Source organism: Colobus angolensis, unplaced genomic scaffold (genome assembly GCF_000951035.1).
Source record: "Colobus angolensis palliatus isolate OR3802 unplaced genomic scaffold, Cang.pa_1.0 Scaffold23, whole genome shotgun sequence".
In the NCBI taxonomy this organism is placed as follows: Eukaryota; Metazoa; Chordata; class Mammalia; order Primates; family Cercopithecidae; genus Colobus; species Colobus angolensis.
The window spans coordinates 21,081,054-21,101,943 of NW_012115488.1; positions in this window are offsets into that span (position 1 = coordinate 21,081,054).

Genomic DNA, 20,890 nt, shown 5'->3' on the forward strand with positions numbered 1-20,890 from the left:
GATCATAGGCAACCATTTTCATGTTTATTGCCCATTTCTTGTTATTTATTTACTTTTCTATTACTAAATAATATATTTGTTGTCAGATCTTTGTTCATCAAATCTAGCTATTATCCTTTTGCTTCCCATTATAGTAAGTGAAAATATCAGGTCCATTACAATCTATCTTGCCCTCCACTCATCTATCCACCATAATATAAGTTTTGCCTAATCTCTATTTATTCATGTATTGTTTGTATTACCACATATTTCTTCACCAAATAAGCATATTACAATTAATGTGTCTTTTCCTGTCAACCCTTGTGGTAGTGTTTACCTGGCAATTTTTTTTTTTTTTATTTTCATGGCACTTATTTTTGAACAATGGGCAGTTTTTCCTGAAACAGGACCATTTTTCCATAATAAGCTAAAAGCACTTCTTGGGAAAATGTAATTAAAATAAAACCTCGTCCTCATCCTGAAAACTTCTTCACAAAGGGTAAAAGAGAAATAAAGCAATTTTATTATCTAACAAGCATTAAAACCAGAATGTGATGTGCATCATAGCGTGATCCACTAAAGAGATTCCAAGAGCAGAAAGGGTTATCGCACTGTTATACAGCCAAATAGATATAACTCACATGCATATTCTCAGAGTAAACAATAACTAGTTCCTCAGTAAACGGACCTGTCAGCACCATCTGCCATATGTAGAATTAAGATTTGTAAATTTACTTAGTAACTGAACTGGCTTTATCCAAAGGAAAAATAAACTTCTCCTATCTTTATAACAGGAGGTAGCTTGAGACCAAAGACCTGACTACTTTAAGTTCCTTCCCTCCCATACAACCTGGGAGATAGGGGCTCTATCTTCCTTGATGATTACATTTCAAAGCGAGGGTTACCAGGTTTTGAAGAAAAAAACATTCCTGGGTCATTAAGTGGGCAAGAGGCTCTTTTAGCTTTTGAAAAGATTTACATACATTTCAAAGATACAGAAATAAGTTACAATCACAGGTTTTGTAAAATAAATGCTCTAAGCAAAGGGAGGGGAGAGAAGTCTCTTTCCTTATTCTCAACAGGGAGAATTAAACCTTTTATTTTTAATTTGCATTTACCTTTACACACCCCATCGTGTGGTAGCAAACTCACAAAAGCCCTGCAGAATATTTTTAAAATTTTTAGAAAAGTAAAGGAATACTTCATATTTGTTGAACTTTGTACAAACTGCTAGATTGAGGAATTCAGAGTCTTAACATTTAATTGTACTGTATTCCTTAGGTGGAGACCGAGACCGGCGGATCACGAGGTCAGGAGATCGATCCAGACCATCCTGGTTAACACTGTGAAACCCCGTCTCTACTAAAAATCCAAAAACTAGCCGGGCGCGGTGGCCGGCGTCTGTAGTCTCAGCTACTCAGGAGGCTGAGGCAGGAGAATGGCGTGAACCCGGGGGGCGGAGCTTGCAGTGAGCCGAGATCGCGCCACTGCACTCCAGCCTGGGTGGCAGAGTGAGACTCTGTCTCAAAAAAAAAATAGAGGAGGAAGTCGATATCCAAACCAATTCGGAGGTTTAAGTTGTGCAGTCTCCGGCAGGTACACACATTGGCAATTGTGACTATTTAATAATGAAATAAAAATATATTAATACATATACCTTATGAATATTGTTTTCCTATAACTATCAAATTTTAGGAAATAAATATTTACTAATTTTTGGACCTATTTAGTTAATAAAAAAATTAGCCATTTCTTAGGGTCTAGGTATTCCAGGGGAAAAAAAAATACGGAAACATTAAGTTTGCTGTGAACAGAGAAAATGTGGGAATCCCTGGACTAGTATCTAATCTCTGAAAAACTGCTGTACTAATTTATAGGGTTACAGTAAACTCACCTCAGTGTGTACGCCTTTTCTTCATTTTTTTTTTTTTCCCTTTGAGACGGAATCTCTGTCACCCAGGCTGGAATGCAATGGCGTGATTTCGGCTCACTGCAACCTCTGCTTCCAGGTTCAAGCAAGTCTCCTGCCTCAGCCTCCTGAGCAGCTGGGATTACAGGCATCTGCCATCATGCCCGGCTAATTTTGCATTTTTGTAGAGACGGGGTTTCACCATGTTGGCCGGGTTGGTCTTGAACTCCTGAGTTCGGCCTCCCAAAGTGCTGGGATTACAGGTACGAGCTGCCACGCCTGGCGCTTTTCTTCATATTAATGGCAAAAAGATATTTGCTCCCTCCCATCCTCTGAGAGTTAAGGTTATACTCATTAGAATGGGAATAATTTGAAGACAATCATTTTACCTAGCAGGAAAAAAACACAAATCCAAGATGGCGCCTAACTAATGCTTTGTTTACCCCGCCCACCAGCAGGGGTCCGCTGCTGTATTGTCATGGGAATAACAAGGCTTATTATTCACATTTATATGTGCATGAGAGTAAATTTATGAAAAAAATAACTTTCCACCAAAATAGAAACATCCATCCAACAGAGCGCCAGACCACCAGGGCCTAGTAATTCACTGAAAATTGGGAAAATGCTCTCAAAACACATCCCTTCATAAACCAAATAGTTATTAATGTTTAAGTGCAGCAGTTTTGTGACTGCTGAAGAGGGTGTGACATTGGAAAAGTCCAATCTTCAGTCCAATCTTCTAAGTATAGCCCATTGCATCTCCATTCTTGGTGATTTTATGTGTATACATTGTGTATCTGCAACGCGGCTAATTATCCAACCCATAAAGGGAAAATGATAAGGAAAGAAACAAGGAAAAGCAAAAAGGATTTAACCTGTATGCCATCCACTATTGAATGACTCTGTGCTCTTTTATAAATACTAAATTCATGAACCATTTCCAGAGAAGGTCATTCACTTTAACTGGAATGAAACACAATAGCGAAGTAATTTTCTTAATCTCCTGTATGAGTTTCCTTTCGTGCATCACATTTCCATCCCTCATTTCTTTTGTCTCATTTCATGTCTTCTATTATAGTGGTTTTAATATGCCTACTCCCCAGTCTTTTATTGGCGCACATTCAAACCATTTACTGTAGGTAATTAGCTTTAGTCTGTCTGAGCCTGTGTTATCTCAGCCTGCTCTGTTCACAGCAGTCTTTTATGAGTACCCTTCCTATATCAGAATTCAAAGCAGAAAAATAGAATCAATGTCTGTCGAGGACACTGTGGCTTAGTTTTTCAGTTTCTAGCAACTAATTGCTCTGTTATACTCATTTGCTTAAAACCACAAATCCATTGACAGATATGCTGTTTAATGAAAAAACAATAGGCTAAGCCTGACTGAAATTTAAGAAGGGCTTCTATGTTAGTGAGTACCTGAATCCAAAATCAAATACCTAGCAACCACAGGATAAGCTACATAAAACTTACTTAGAGGAACTTTAAACAAATTGAAACTAAGTCAAAGAATTTGCATCCCCCTTAACTCTGACAGCTTTCACATTTCCCTCAGTTTGACTAAACTTTAGACTTGCTTTTTCCTGATTCTAGGCACCTGACATCTCTTTTCCTAGAGCGCTTACTCTGAAAAGCTTGTAATTCATACCTTTCCTGCCCCTCTGAGATGTAAATAATGGGAATGTCTTTCTCAAATAGCTAGGGGCCATCCCGTGAAAACTCAATCATCAAGGAAGGTAGTGCCTCTGTTTCCCAGTTTTTGCAGAATAGGAGCCTAACTTCAGTGGGCCCCTCACACTAAGTTGTAAAACTACCTCCTGTCTTGAAAAAAAAAAAAAAAAGTTTACTTTTTCTTGGATTAAAGCCAGCTGGTAAACACAGATGGCTTATGATCTTTCTGTTAACCTACCTCCTAAACACCTTACCTGCTTTTGTTTGAGCAGAGTTGAGTTCTGGTCTTCCTCTTCTATTGAGAATAACCTTGAATAAAGGCTTTCTTGTCTATTTAACTTTGCCTGATACAGTTTTTACTTTGACACCCCAAGGCTGGACAAAATTATAAAAATTTTTAAAACTACCAGTTTTACTTTGTAGCTTTTTCTGGGACTGCTTCTGGGCTATCAGCCAGGTATTATTAAGCTGGAAAATAAGAATTCAAAAAGAACAAGCATTTCCATTTCCAATTTACATCAGAAAGTGATTCATATTGAAGATTATTAAATTGTCATATATATTCATGAGAGAAATAATGCTTGAAAATAAAAATTAAGCCAAGAAATTAAATTAAATATTTTGTCACCCTTGATTTTTCTCTAATTATTTCTTGAGAATATATATAGGTAATACAGGAAAATGTTTAGTCTATATCTACATATGGCATTCCATTATTCTGCTTTTACATGGTATAATCCAATATCTATTCAATGAAGAAATTTTAAATGATGTTTGTACATTATCCTTTCTGTGAAATTATAGTCACTACATGCAATATTTGATGCTAGTTTATAGTTCACTGTTGACATAGGGACTGCTGATGGGTTTAGAATGCAAAGGCAACAGGTAAGGTACTGCCATTACTCAAAAAGAAGAAAACAAGAAAGGTAGACTCATGGGAAGGGAAGTTAGATGTTGAGTTCAGTTGCTGACAAATTGAGTTTATGATGCTTATGATTTACCCCAAAAGAGATGTCTGCTATGAGCAAAGATATGAGAAAACAGATTAGGCTTGGAATTGGGCATTTGGTAAGCATGAGGGGAGGGGGAGAATATTCTACAGAAGAGAGAACTTGGTCTTCAGATGGGAAAAAGATGAAAGAGAGAAGCAATTAATATACTCTAGAGAGCAGAGAGAAATTAATTGAGCAAGACCCCAAAGAAGATGATCGGGAAGATTCATAATAGAATGAAAGGACTAGGTTAGTAGGTGACCCTGAAAAAGAAGGGACCTCTTTGCCATTGAGATGAGATGAAATAATAGATATATGTTAATTTGTAAATGGGAGGTAAAGTGGTGTAATGAAAGATGAGAATGATCCTATTTAATAGTCTGTCTTTTCTCTCTGAAGTAAGAAGTAATACCATTCATGGCAAATAATATTAGGATGCAAAGCACGATAGAAGTTTCTGGATGTCTCCTCCATTATGGAGATAGCTCTAACTAAACCATTTTCAGCATAGAGCTGTGCAACTCATTTGTGATCAGGCATTGCTTTGTAACATTATGTCAATTCATCACTTTCTAAATCACTAACACAGCTGTCACTGTCCTGCATAACAATCTCAGAGTTGGTGAGTCACTTTCACTGTGTGTTGTGGTGACAATTTGAACACTCTATATTCTATGTCTTCACTGCTTTATTGACTGTATGTAAGCACTAGCTGGCAGGGGTGGAGTATATCTCTATAAAACTGGTGTTAAACGTGACTCTCTAAACACCTCCTCAATAAAGTACCTTGTGAAAAATTGAATTGTTTTAATAAAATTGATTAATTCCATGTCTGCAGACGTATCTTTTTTACTTTGCTTCACTTTATCATGCTTTGCAAGTTTTGCAGTTTTTGCAGATTGAAGGTTTGTGACAAATCTGTGTTGAACACCTCTGTCAGTGCCATTTTTCCAACAGCATGGGTTCCCTTTGTGTGTCTATGTCACATTTTGGTAATTCTCACAATATTTCAAAATTCTTAATTATTATCTCTTCTGGTGATCTGTAGTCAGTGCTCTTCGACATGACTATTAAAGTTGTTTTGATGTGCCATGAACCATACAACTTTAAGATGGCTAACAATAAACAAATACTGTGTGTGTTCTGACTGCTCCATGACAGGGCGTTTCCCCATCTCTCTCCCTCTTCTTAGGTCTCTCTATTCTCTGAGACACAACAATATTGAAAATAGGCCAATTAATAACCCTACAATGGCCTCTATGTGTTCAGGTGAAAAGAAGTCACATATCTTTCACTTTAAGTCAAGAGCTAGAAATGTTTGAGCTTAGTGAAAAAGGCATGTCAACAAGTGAGATAAGCTGAAAGCTAAGCCTTCTGCACCAAATAGCCAAGTACTCAGTGCAAAAAGAAATAACTTTTGAAAGAAATTAAAAGTGCTACTCCAGTGAACACACAAATAATAAGAAAGCAAAACAGACTTATTAATGATATGGAGAAAGTTTGAGTGTTCTAAATAGAAGATCAAACCAGCCACAACAGTCCCTTAAGCCAAAACCTAATCCAGGGCAAGGCTCAAACTCTCTTTAATTCTGTGAAGATTAAGAGAGGTGAGGAAACTACAGAAGAAATGTTTGAAGATAACAGATATTGTTTAATGAGGTTTAAAGAAATAAGCCATCTTCCTACATAAAAATGCAACACGAAGCAGCAAGTGTGTTGAAGCTGCAGCAAGCAACTCACATCTAGCTAAAATCATTGATGAAGGTGGCTAAACAACAGATTTTCTTTTTCTTTGTTTAACATATAATAATTCATTTTTTATTCCAATAGGTTTTTTGGAATCAGATGGTGTTTGGTTACATGAATAAGTTCCTTAGTGGTGATTTTGGAGATTTTGTACATCCATCACCTGAGCAAACTACACTGTACCCAATGTGTGGTCTTTCATCCCTCACCCCTCTCCTACTCTTTCCCCTAGGTCTGCAAAGTCCATTGTATCACTCTTATGCCTTTGCATCCTTATAGCTTAGCTCCCACTTATGAGTAAGAACATATAATGTTTGGTTTTTCCATTCCTGAGTTACTTCACTTAGAACAATGGTCTCCAATTCCATTCAGGTTGCTGCAAATGCCATTATTTTGTTCCTTGTTATGGCTAAGTATATTCTATGGTATGTATATACCACAATTTCCTTAACCACTCATTGATTTATGGGCATTTGGGCTGGTTTCATGGTTTTGCAACTGAGAACTGTGCTGCTATAAACATGTATCTACAACTATCTTTTTTGTATAATGACTTCTTTTCTTCTGGGTAGATATCCAGAAATGGGATTGCTGGATCAAACAGTAGTTCTAATTTTAGTTCTTTAAGAAATATCTACACTGTTTTCCATAGTGGTTGTACTAGTTTACTTTCCCACCAGCAGTGTAAAAATGATCCCTTTTCACCATATCTGTGCCAACATCTATTATTTTTTATTTTTTGATTATGGCCACTCTCACCAGAGTAAGGTGAATGTTATTTGCATTTCCCTGATTATGAATGATGTCGAGCATTTTTTCATATGCTTATTGGCCATTTCTGTATCTTCTTTTGAGAATTATCTGTTCATGTCTTTAGCCCACTTTTTAATGGAATTGTTTGTTTTTTCTTGCTGATTTGTTTGAGTTCTTTGCAGATTCTGGATATTATTCATTTGTCAGAGGTATTGATCGCAAAAATTTTTCCCACTCTGTGGGTTGTCTGTTTACTCTGCTGATTGTTTCTTTTGGTGTGCAGAAGCTTTTTAGTTTACTTAAATCCTATTTATTGATCTTTGTTATTGTTGCATTTTGATTTTGGGTTCTTGGTCATAAGGTCTTTGCCTAAGTCAATGTCTGGAAGGGTTTTTCCAACGTTATCTTCTAGAATTTTTACAGTTTCAGGTCTTCGATTTAAGTCCCTGATCCATTTGAGTTGATTTTTTTTAGAGAGATGAGGATCCAGTTCAGTCTTCTACATCTGGCTTGCCAATTATCTCAACACCATTTGTTGAATAGGTTGTCCTTTCCCCACTTTATGTTCCTGTTTGCTTTTTTGAAGATCAGTTGACTGTTACTTGGCTTTATGGGTTCTCTATTCTGTTTCATTGGTCTATGTGTCTATTTTTATAACAGTACAACATAGTTTTGGTGACTATGGCCTTATAGTATAATTTGAAGCCAGGTAATGGGATGCCTCCAGATTTGTTATTTTTGCTTAGTGTTGCTTTGTCTATGCATGATCTTTTTTGGTTCCATATGAATTTTAAGATTGTGTTTTCTAGTTATGTAAAGAATAATGGTGGTATTTTAATGGAAATTGCTTTGGATTTGTAGATTGCTTTTGTCAGTATGGTCATTTTCACAGTATTGATTCTACCCATCCATGAGCATAAGATGTGTCTCCATTTGTTAGTGTCATCTGTGACTTCTTTCAGCAATGTTTTGTAGTTTTCCTTGGAGAGGTCTTTCACCTCCTTTGTTAGGTTCACTCCTAAGTATTTTGGAGTTTTTTTGCAGCTATTGCAAAAGGGGTTGAGTTCTTGATTTGATTCTTAGCTTGATTGCTGTTAATATATAGCTGAGCTATGGATTTGTGAACATTTATTTTGTATCCTGAAACTTTGCTGAATTAATTCATCAGTTCCAGGAGCTTTATGGAGGAGTCTTTAGGATTTTCTATGTATACAATTCTATCATCAGCAAACAGTAACAGTTTGACTTCCTCTTTACCGATTTTTGTACCCTTTATTTCTTTCTCTTGTCTCATTGCTCTGGCTAGGATTTCCAGTACCATATTGAATAGAAGTGGTGAGAGTGGGCATCCTCATCTTGTTCCAGTTCTCAGGAGGAATGCTTTCAACTTTTCCCTATTCAATGTAATGTTGGCTGTAGGTTTGTCAAGGCTGGCTTTTATTACATTAAGATAAACAACAGATTTTCAATGTAGACAAAACAGCCTTCTATTGAAAAAGATGTCATCTAAGACTGTGCTAGCTATAAAGAAGTCAATGCTTAGCTTCAAAATTTCAAAGAGAAGGCTGACCCTCTTCTTAGAGGTAGCCGGCATCTTTAAATTGAAGCCAATTCTCATTTACCTTTCTGAACATCTCAGGGTCCTAAAGAATTATGCTAAATATACTCTGCTTATGCTCTACAAATGACATAACAAAGCCTGGATGACAGCACATAAACAGAAAAAGTTCTTGGTTTACTGAATATTTTAAGTCCATTGTTGAAACCTACTGTTCAGAAAAAAAAAAAATTTCCTTTCAAAATGTTACTGCTCATTGACAATGCACCAAGTCACCCAAGGGCTCTAATGGAGTCACCCCCATGAATGATTTTGAGAGGTTCAAGATTTCAGTGAAGGAAGCAACTACAGATGTAGTAGAAAGAGCAAAAGAATTAGAATTAGAAATGGAGCCTGAAGATGTGACTGAATTTCTATAATCTCATGATTAAACTTGATGGAATAGGAGTTGCTTCTTATGGACAAGCAAAGAAAGCGATTTCCTGAGATGAATCTACTCCTGGTGAAGATGCTTTCAACACTTGTTGAGATGATAACAAAGGATTTAGAATATTTCATAAATGTAGTTGGTAAAATAGCAGCAGCAGGGAGTCAGAGGATTGACTTTAATTTTGAAAGTAGTCCTACCATGTGTGAAATGCTTATCAAACAGCATCACATGCTGCAGAGAAATATTTCCTGAAACAGTCAATCAATGTAGCAAACTTGATTGTTTTCTTGTTTTATGAAACTGTCACAGCAACCCCCGCCTTCAGCAACCAAGCACCACCTTAATTATTCAGCAGCCATCAACACCGAGGCAAGAACCTATCAAAAAGACTACAACTGGCTAAGGGCTCAGATGGTTCTTACTATTATTTTAACAATAAACTATTTTTAATTTCAGGTTTACCAACTTTTAGAAATAATACTGCACTTTTAGTAGACTACGGTGTAGTGTAAACATTAACTTTTATAGGCACTGGGAAACCAAAAACACTTGTGTGCCTTGCTTTATCACAGTATTTGCTTTGTTGCAGTAATCTGGAACCACACCCACAGTATCTCTGAGGTATGCCTGTATTTACAGAAATCACAGGCCTCTGAGAATAAATACTGACAGAGTACCTCTCTTTTTCTATCTCCCTTTGCTCATTTTTGGAGCTCACAATAGTTCTTTGCATTAAGTAAAGGGTCAATAAATGTTTCTGGAAGATGACTGTATTGTCTTTCACTTTTTGTTTATATCTTGTATGCTTTACTTTTAAACTTTTCACATATTTATGCTTTATTTCCCCAATTAGATTTCAAGTTTTTGAGGAGAGTAACTCTAGTTACAACATCCCATATTAAATAAAGCCTGAATTGACTTAAAAAGAAAACTTTGGGAGAGGCATTTTGTAAGAAAGTCACATTACATAATTCGTCCCATGGCTAGCCAAAAATAGTTTGAGAATTATAAGCACAATTGAGGTATTTTAATAGAAATTATATAATAAGTATAAGAACATATCAATTTTTTCAGATTTGATTTTTAAATTTTATTTTGAAGCAGTCTTACTGATATTCATGGGAGAAAATGCTAGTATTAATAGTAGAACATGTTAATATTTTTAGTATATACAGAATTCATGCACATCAGTGAGAAGACAATCTTGTAAAAATTTTGAAGTTTTTTATTTGTTAGTACATTTTTCCAAATGTACTATGGATGACAATATAAATAGCTATTCGGTATCTTAAAATAAACTACAGAATAGTACAAAAATTTGCTTTTGGTCAATATCTGCAGTGAAACTTGTGAAATGAGAAATGTGCTATCCTATTTCCAACCTAGAAAGGAACTGAAAATAGTGAAAGCTGCATCCACAAAATAATTCTCTTTCGTTACTAGTTTTTCTTTTAACTGCAAATCTTTCTAATGATCTGCAATGAGAAAAGAATTCTTGCAAAATTAGTATGAGTATGGGAACAAAGAAAATGAACAAATACAAATGCAAATGCAGTTTTTACTCCAAGAACAGGAAAAAAGTTAAGCAAACAAAGCACCCCGTTGTCTTAGTCTTTAAAAAGCAACACCGCCACCTTCTGGTAAAAGTAGAAATTGCAATCCCAGAAAGACTGAAAGGACATTTAACACTTTTCTTTTTTCTTTTTTTATTTGTTGAAGGTCCAAAACTTAGTGAAGATTTTCTTTTCTTGAAAATATCACATTTTTATGTCTAGGGCCTCAAATTTGTTCAATTGCTTAATTAAATATAATTTTTAGGATTAAAAAAGATACTGTATGATATCCATGACTAAAAGTTGCGGGTTATGTTCCTTTTAACCTATAAAGTGAACTTCAGCATATACTAGCGAAAAGAGAAAGCCTGAACTTTGGAACTGCAGATACCTGGATTCAAGTTCTACCTCTGATTCTACCTTTGTGGCCTTGACAAATTAATTTTCCCGGGTTTCAGTTGTTTCACATGCAAAAAAATAGTGGTGTCGTGAGCATAAAATGCACGATATATCTAGTACATTTTGTCATACTGAGTAGATAAGCAATAACTGATAACTACCTCATTTTCATTAGAATTACCTGATTTCTGCTATACTTTTTCTGAAAGTGTTTTCATGGATAATGTTATTCGACATGGTTTTGCTGCTTATAATTAATTTTCAGACCTTCAAATCATCTGTCAAAGATACCTGGTAGCTGGGTGTGGTGGAGCATACCTGTAGTCCTAGCTATTGGTGAGGCATAGGCAGGTGGATTGCTTGAGCCCAGGAGTTCTAGTCTGCAGTGAACTATGAGGGTGCCACTGCACTCCAGACTGGGTGTCAAAGTGAGACCATGTCTCAATAAATAAAGACATATGGTAATTATCAATATGTTATTTCCTTATATAAAAGGAAAGCCAATAATAGATTTATTAATCTTACCAGGTGCCAAACAGGATGTATATAGGACAAGGAAAAGAGAGGGAAGAAGGAAAAAATTTGAACATATCTGATATTGTGATTTATGTTCCACTTCCTTGGGTAAGCTTTGCTGACAACAGTCAGAGACCAATCAAAATATTGTGTCATTGTGCAGCCAGATGGATCAGTTGTTTCCATATTATTAGAAAGATTTCAAGAATATAGCTGCAGAGCATGTCCTAGGATTTTTTATTTTTTTATGTCTCAGTGTCTTTAGCACCTGTACCTTAGTTATGCCAAATCTGCCCCATTTTCCTTATCAGAATTTCTCATATTACTATCACCATATGTTGCCTGTACTCTGCCAAATTACTTCTGGATCTATTCATGAAATATCCAGTAGTGTTGTGTTCATACTATTACTGAAGTAGCTCACGAATGCAGAGAAAGAGGGAATTTACCAAGCGATATTCTCTAATTTGTTGTTGTGGTTATTTCTGAAAGAAAGAACCCTGGGCAAAATTTAAAAATAGAAATTTCTCTTCCCTGCTTCCCAATTTTCTGACACCCTTTCTTCCCCAATTAACCTCATTCATCCCAAAGAACACATGCTTCCATATTTTCAGATGAAACCTGAGTAATGTCTCAACCTCAAATTACCCCATTATTTTTCATGTCTCTTTTACTTTCAAAACTAAATGTTTATTCTCTGAGACTGAAGTTAGAAATAAGAAATCTTGATTAAATCACTGACAACAAAAAGTGAGTCATGTCTCCCTCCTGCACTGCATCTTCTTCAATGCGATAGCTTATACTCAGCAGTTTCCAACCCTAACTTAACTTTAGAATCATCTGGGAAATTTTTAACAATTTAATTTAATTTGTTCTGGATGGAGCTTGAACATTGTTAATTTTAAAAATTCCACGAGTGACTTCAATTGTAGCTATTGTTGCCAATCCTCGACCTAAACCCTAGTTAATAAATTTCATGAGGTAAGGGATAGGTTTTTTCATAGGTTTGAAAGGGAGAATTGTACTAAAATTATGTTTGTTTTCTCTGTATAAGTAAAGCAAGAATACAAAGATAGTAAAGTAACTGGAAGAGGTGGGACTGATAGGATTCAATCTATAAAGGGCCTTATTTTTATCCCATTGCTATCTTCAAGTATATTTTGTAGGATCTACCTTCCCTACTTTCTTGACAACAGTCTAAGATTTCATAGCCATATGGCAATTTTAGGCAATAGAAAAGTCTCATTTCTCTTATACCCCCAAATCAGAACTCACTCATGTAAAAGGTACCAATAAGGGAAGAGAGGGTAGTTCTTCACTAGTCCATTTTGTTTTCTGTGCTCTTTGCATCAGGGAAGGGATGAAAGAAACACAGGAAGAGGGGCAAAATCCTTACATGACCAGGGCCTACACCGCCTTCTCTTGGCTGACACTGGCTGACTTCCATGCCCTCCATTTACGGCATGGCTTCAAAGACTGCTTCATTTATGAGGTGCGATGTTAGGTCCATGTTTACCTCTGAACTGATCAATTCCCAGACAGATTGACGCTCCCTTGAGCTGACTTCTTACAGAACTATCCTCCCTTGTTCCTTACTTTAGTAGGAAGGACCTCACAGCAAGGAGCCCCTGAGGCAGAGTTCCATCAAGTATAGTAATACCTCATGGCATCTTATTGCATGGGAAATTCTCATCCTCAGATGTTAGGAATGCAGCTATTCCTGTAAGACTCCCTCTCTTTGCATTGAGGGCCCTAGGCTTAAAACAGTAACCCATTTCCAAGTTCCTTTACACCTCAACATATTGGGGTTCATACTCCATTCTGGTTGGACTGCAATTCAATAAGCATCCAACTACAAATATTTTATCAGTCTCCTCACTTACACCTTCATCACTAGGGCTCTCTCATTCAACTTGGTGGAAGTGATCAACAACTGTTTGTTTTTTAAATAGCTTAGTTTTTTTAAATCATTGTTTCTAATATTATGTTCTAAAATTTTCAAATCACTGTTATTAGGGAAAAATATATATCACAAAATGCACCATTTTTAAGTACACAGTTCAATGATTTAAAAAAAGACACTAACATTGCCATCACTGCTGTGCCCTTCTCCAATACAGCATTAGCCATATCGCCAGAGAGCTCTAGTTTGTTTGTTTGTTTGTTTGTTTTTATTAAAAATGGTTTCTGGAAAGCAACATCTGTCTGCTTACATGTGCTCATTACTGCTGGATTACCAGTATCTCCAGCCTTTTCGACAAACAGAATCTATTCCATCTCTTCATGTGCTTATTTGCCATGTGTGTCTCTTTTTTGGAGAAATGTCTATTCAGATGCTTTGCCTGTGTATTCATTGGCCTATTCATCTTTTTGTTGTTGAGTTGTAACAGTTCTTTATATATTCTGTATGCAAATGAATCCCTTATCAGATATATAATTTGAAAATATTTTCTCCCATTTTTGGGTTACCTTTTTATTTTTCATGGTATTGTTTACAGTATGAAGTGTCTAATGTTAAGTCAAATGTTTCCATTTTTAATTTTGTCACTGTGCTTTTGGTGTCATATCTAAGAAACCATTGTCTAATCCAAGGTCACCAAGATTTACCTTTTTTTCCTTCTAAATGTTTTAGAAGAAATATTTACAAACTTTAGCTCTTACATTTAAACTTATGGTCTATTTTGAATTTAGTTTCATATAGATGTGAGGTGGGGTCTAACTTCATTTTTGCATATGGATAAATTATCATTTAAATCAGTTAAGATAAATATGAGAAAATATATATATAGTCTTTCATATTCACCCATGTACTTACCTTTTCTAGTGCTTTTTATTTGTTAATATGAATTAGTTACAATCTAGCATCATTTCTTTTCAGCCTTTTCAGCACGTCATTCTATTTCTTTCAGAACTTACTTGAGTGTTTCTTGTAAGGCAAGTTTGATAGGAGGAAATTCTTTCATTCTTAGTTTAGCTAGAAATGTCATTTCACCCTCACTTTTGAAGCATATAGTTGCTAAATATATATTTTATAATGATTTTTTTCTTTCAATACTCTGATTCTGTCATTCCCCCGTATCTTCTAGCCTCAATTATTTCTGGAGAGACGTCAGCCATTAGTTGCATTGTTTTCTTCCTGTGCATGTTGACCGGGTTTCCAGTTGCTGTTTTCAAAATGTTCTCTGTCTTTCAATAGTTTGAATAAGATGTGTGTAGCTATGAATCTCTCTGTGTTCACCCTACATTGGACTTTGATGATCTTCTTGGCTATGTAATTTAAAATTTTCAGCAAATTGGGAAGCTTTTAGCCATTACTTCTTAAAATATTTTTTGTCCCTTTATTTCCCTCTATGATTCCTATTACCTTATATATTGGTGTGTGTGATGGTTTCCCATAGTTACTGAGGCTCTTATTTTTACTTATTCTTTTTATTTTCTAGTCCTCAGATAGAATAATTGGGAGACCTTCAAGCTTGCTGATTCTTTCATCTAATATTTCTAATCTGATGTTGTTTCCCCAGTGAATTTCTCATTTATTACAGTTATTATACTTTTCAATTCCAAAATTCCCTTTTCTTTTCTATAATTATTCCTTATTAATATTCTCTTTGAGGTATTTTTATCATAATTTCATATAACTCTTTAAACATGGTTTCTTCAGTTATTTGGGCATGTTTGTAATAATTGTATTGAAGTCTTTGCATGCTAAGGCTAATATCTGCTCCCTTTCAAGACAGGTTTCATTGACTATTTTCCCTGAGTACAAATTAGTTTCAGTATTTCTGCAAATACACTGTAAAAACCTGATCTACTGGAATGATGGAATGAGAGGTTCATCAAATCCTCTCCTAAAATGCAACAATACAACAAAACGATACAAAATTGTCAAAAACAACCACTTAAGTTCCTGGAAATCAAGCACAGGCATATGACAGACTGGGAAATATTTATTCACCAAAAAAGCCTACTAAATCTTGTGTAAGAAAAGCGGACCATGCATGGTGGCCCATGTCTGTAATTCCACTAGCTTGGGTGGCTGAGACGGGTAGTGTGATGAGTATGGGTGATGATTTTCTGCTTTAGATGCTTCACAATTTTTTGTTGGAATCCAGACACTGAAGAAAATATACTGTAGCAAACTTTGAATTTGTTTTCCCCTCTGGGTGAGTCCAGAGATCCCTGTTAAATTTCTTGATACTCTGATAGCACTGCATGTTTTAACCAGCATCTCAACCTCAGACTAGCTACAACACTGGCCACTGAGATTGTCAGTGACTGAGAAAATGCCCATGGGCCTTGAGTTTCACTGTATTCCACTCCAAGTCAAGACAGGCTCCTCTACCTGCAAAACTGCTGGTTTTCACAGTCTGGCACCCTTATAGTACCACCACAATGATGAAGCTGGTGAAGGAACGAGAGCCTCCCCAGGCTAAAATAGATCAGAGACTCCTATCTTTTTTCCCCCCGCTCAAGACAGGGTCTCACGCTGTCATCCAGTCTAGAGTGCAGTGGTAATCACAGCTCTCTGCAGCCTGGACTACCCAGACTCAAGTGATCCTTCTACCTCAGCCTCCCAAGCAGCTGGGACCACAGACATGGGCAATATCCTCGACTAATTTTTCAAATTATCTGTAGAGACAAGGTCTCCCTATGTTGCCCAGGCTGGTCTCAGACTCTTGGGCTCAAGTGACCTCCTGTCTCAGCCACCCAAGCTGGTGGGATTACAGACATGAGCCACCATGCATGGTCCGCTTTTCTTACACAAGATTTAGTAGGCTTTTTTGGTGAATAAATATTTCCCAGTCTGTCATATGCCTGTGCTTGATTTCCAGGAACTTAAGTGGTTGTTTTTGACAATTTTGTATCGTTTTGTTGTATTGTTGCATTTCAGGAGAGGATTTGATGAACCTCTCATTCCATCATTCCAGTAGATCAGGTTTCTACAGTGTATTTGCAGAAATACTGAAACTAATTTGTACACTTATAAGGTGTATTAGACAGAATTCTAAAGATGCTTCTTCCTCAACATTCCATACCCTGGGCTATTCGAAGAAGCTCTTAACTGGATACTGTGGTCAAGAGACTGTGTAAATGAAATTAAGATGGTGAATCTTAAAGCAGAGAGTTTATCATGACTTGTCCAGGTTGGCCCAATCTAATTACTTGAGCTCGTAAAAGCAGACCATTTTATCCAGCTACAGTCATAAAGCAGCAGCAAAAGAGAGCAGGAAAGATGAGACACAGGGGAAGTCAGAGAGATTCAAATCTTGAGAAGGAGTCCACACGTCACTGCTGGTTTTGAAGATGGAGGAAGTCGGGGGAGGTGCATAAACCAGGAAATGTGGATGTTCTCTAGGGCCCAAGAACAACCTCCAGACACTATTGCAAAAAAAAACAGGGACCTAAGTCCTACATTGCTATGTGTATTAGTCTGTTTTCACATTGCTATAAAGCACTACCTGAGACTGAGTAATTTATGAAGAAAAGAGCTTTAATTGACACACAGTTTGACAGGCTTAACAGAAACCATGACTGGGAGGTCTCAGAAAACTTACAATCACGGCAGAAGGTGAAGGGCAAGCAAGCATATTTTACCGTGGTGGAGCAGAAGGGTGGAAGTAGGTGCTAAATACTTTTATACTACCAGATCTCGTGAGAACTCACTTATATGACAGCACTAGGGGGATGATGGTAAGCAATTAGAAACTGCCTCCATGAGCCAATCACCCGCCACCAAGCCCCTCCTTCAACATGCGGGGATTACAATTTGACATGAGATTTCAGTGGGGACACAGCCAAACCATATCATTATGCAAATCAATTTGCCCAACAACCTGAATGAGCTTGGGATTTAATTCATCCCCAGAGCCTCCAGAAATGAATACAGCCTTGAACAACTTGATTTCAACTTGTGAATCCTGGAACAGAGAACTACCTGAACCACACTATTCATGGGCTTCTCACCTACAAAACTGTGAGATGTAAATGGGTATTATTTTATGACATAAAATTTGTAGTAATCTGTCATGTCAGCAATAGAAACTAATACTCTATCTAGTATTGGACAAATAATGTGTTGTGAATAACAAAAGTCAGTTTTCTTACTCTTTAAGAAAATATTTGCAAATGAGGAAAAGGAAGATTAACATGAACTCTATGATGTGGATTGCAATTGGAGGTATCCATATTCATACACACATAAATTAATGTAGAAATAGATGTTATGCATGTTAACATGCACATTTTGGTTTTCAGTTATTTGATCCTTAAATAATGGAAAGTATAAGAGGAGCCTGGAGTATCTTGTGGTGCTAAACACTAAGGATGTCCTCAAATAATGATGTAAATATGTCCAAAAAACACAGGAGCCAACATAATGAGGCTCCAATGTCTACATATAAAACAAATTGACAAAAAAAAAAAACCAAACTGGTGGATAATAACCTAGTCAAATAATTTATATTTATTCAAATAATAAAGTCACTTTAAATAAACAGAAAGGGATGGTTCTTTCTTAGATTACAATACCAATTAATACATGTTAAAGAAGTGATGAATACAGAAAATCACTATTAGCAAAAACCACATTAAGCATGCAAGAATCAAAAATGGATGCTAAAATTAGTGGACGAAAGTTTGCTGAGAAACAGGATATTTGCATGCTCTCAAAGTATCCCTTCAAGAGCTAATTATTAATAATACAGGAGAAAATAAAATTAGAGTGGTCATTGCTGGCAGATATATACCTTAACCAAGTGATCAAAGTTCTATCATATTTAGACAACATGTACTCTCTAATATGTGCTCTGAGAAGAATATATCATTTTTGAAAAAAAAGTATAATGTTAATATAATCATGAGAAAACATCAGACTAATCCAAATTGATATTCTACAAAATAATTGGCCAATCCTTTTCAAAATTGTCAAAGTAATATATGGTAGCCAGCCCCCAATATCATCCCAATGATAATCACAATATTCATGCCTCTTGGTACTCACCTTTTGTCTTTTCTTCCCACACTATACCAGGCATGGTAGGCAGAATTGTAAAGATATCTTCTCCTCCCTGGCGCATTCAACCAAGTATATGAATCGAGGTGTTGTAGTTTACCGCAAAGTTCTTTTAAATCCTTTTAAGGACTTTGCAGCTGGAATTAAGATTACTAAGGTCACCTGTATGACCAGTAGACTGTGGTAGAAAAGATATGTCACTTCTAAAATTAAATCATATAAGACACTGTGATTTCAGTTTTGGTTGCTCTCACTCACCCCGGGGGCAGTCAGTTGCCATGTCAACAGACCTGTGAAGAGGCTTACATGTTGAGGAATGAAGTTCTTTTTCAAACACATATGTGAGCACACTTTCTGACAAGCAGATTGTTCAATCCCAGAGAACCCTTCAGATGATTAACCCTTCAGATGATTAACCCAGCCAATATCTTTATTGAGACCTCTTGAGAAACTTCAGACCAGAGCCACTCAGCACAGCTGCTCCTGAAATCCTGACACACAGAAATGGTAGGATAAGAAATGTTTCCTGTTTTAAGCCACTGAAGTTTAGAGTTATTGGACACATAGAAATAGAGAGGAAATATATCATGAAGAAAAAAGACTGGGGAACCATTCCAGATTGGAAGAGATTAAGAAGCAGTAATAAATAAATTTAACGTGGGATCCTTGACTAGGTTCAGATCAGATAAAGACCACTGAAGCAGGAAATTACCCTGATCCCTTTGCAGGCAGGAACTGGAGTGTGGGCACTGGAGCTAGCTGGTTGCTTTGGTGCCAGCAGGGGTAAACCCCACTCAGTAGAACCTGTTGTGCTCAACGCCTTGTGGAAGAGAGCACATAAGTGAGTGGATGCAGGAGCCAGGGTGAGTGCTTCTGGGCACCAACAGGAAACTCCATGCAGGCTCCATGGAAGCATCTAATGGGAAGTACCTGCGACCCCCGAAGCCCCAGTTGCATGCTTTACAGTGTTCTTTTAGCTTTGGTGTCTGCTGACGGCTTAAGTGTGAAACAGCTCAGTAGGCCCTCTGTCTTTTGGCGTGAGGCAGTTGCTCTCCACCAGTGAGGGCAGAGGGTCAGAGTGATAGCCTGTAGCATTCACACCTGTGGCACCTGAACTGTTGTTCAACATCCAGGAAAAATCAGGTTGCATGAAAAAATTGAAGGGTGGTGAATGTGAAGGACTTCATTGCCTATGAAAGTGGTTCTCAGCTGGAAGGGGAGCTAGAAAAGGGATGGAGCAGGAAGGTGATCTTTTCCCAAAGTCCAGCGGCCTGGACTTCTTCTCTCCAACCCCAAACCATCGTTTCCAATGTCCAGCTGCTTTTCATTTTCTCCTCTCCTGCTCTGCTGGCAGAGCCTGGGATGGCACAGGATAGGCGGTGGAGTGGGTCATGGGTGGTTTTGGAAAAGGCAACATTTGAGCAGAAAAACAGGAATGCATGTTCTCACTTTGGGCTGTGGTTCCAGACTTGAGGGTGGGGCCTTTACCAGGACCCTCTCTCTTCTGCCCAGAATTTCTCAGCCTCCTGTCCTTGTCACCACTAGTGTTGTGACTGGCAAAATTATAATAAAATCTGTAGATTAGTTAATAGTATCATGCCAATGCTAGTTTATTTGTAATTGTTTCTAGTTTTAGGTAATTGTTCTATGGATTTTTAATATATTAACACTATGGAAAGCTTATAGAGGAATTTTATGTGTACTATTTTACAAAGTCACAAAATAAATTTTTAAATGGAAAGTCAGACACACTAAATTTGAAAAGAAAAAAAGATCAATTCTTGATAATTTTTAAAAGCTAAATTAATTTTAGCTGAAGCACTAAAATGTTATAATCCAATTTACCCACTGAGTTTTTCAAAGTGGATTGTCTTTCATTTATTTTTGATTACTCATATGTGCTGTAAAAGCTAGTGTTTATTAGACTTTACTGAAAAAAAAGCTGAAGGAGCCTGGGGGAAAAGAACATTATATTTCAAATTAATATCTAATAGTATTTCCTTAAAATATTTTACTATTATAATAAACTGAAATAAATATATCCCACACTTTTTTATCAGATATTTTAAAAATAAACCATCTGTAAAATGTATCCCACTCATATAAATCTTATATATTAATCTGTCATATATAGAAACTTGTGTAAGAGAATTTTCCTAATATATATTTCATAATAAATGTGGTTTGTATTGAATTAAAAACATCTGTTGAGATACAAGAAATCTCTGGATTAAATTATTAATACATTCACCAAGTTCAAAAGTAATACTAACTTCCCTTTCCCATCCATAAAATATGCTTATGTTCACAGAGATAAGCCAAGTTTCAAACCTGTGTCATTTAATAAGCTCAAACATGACAATTTTGTA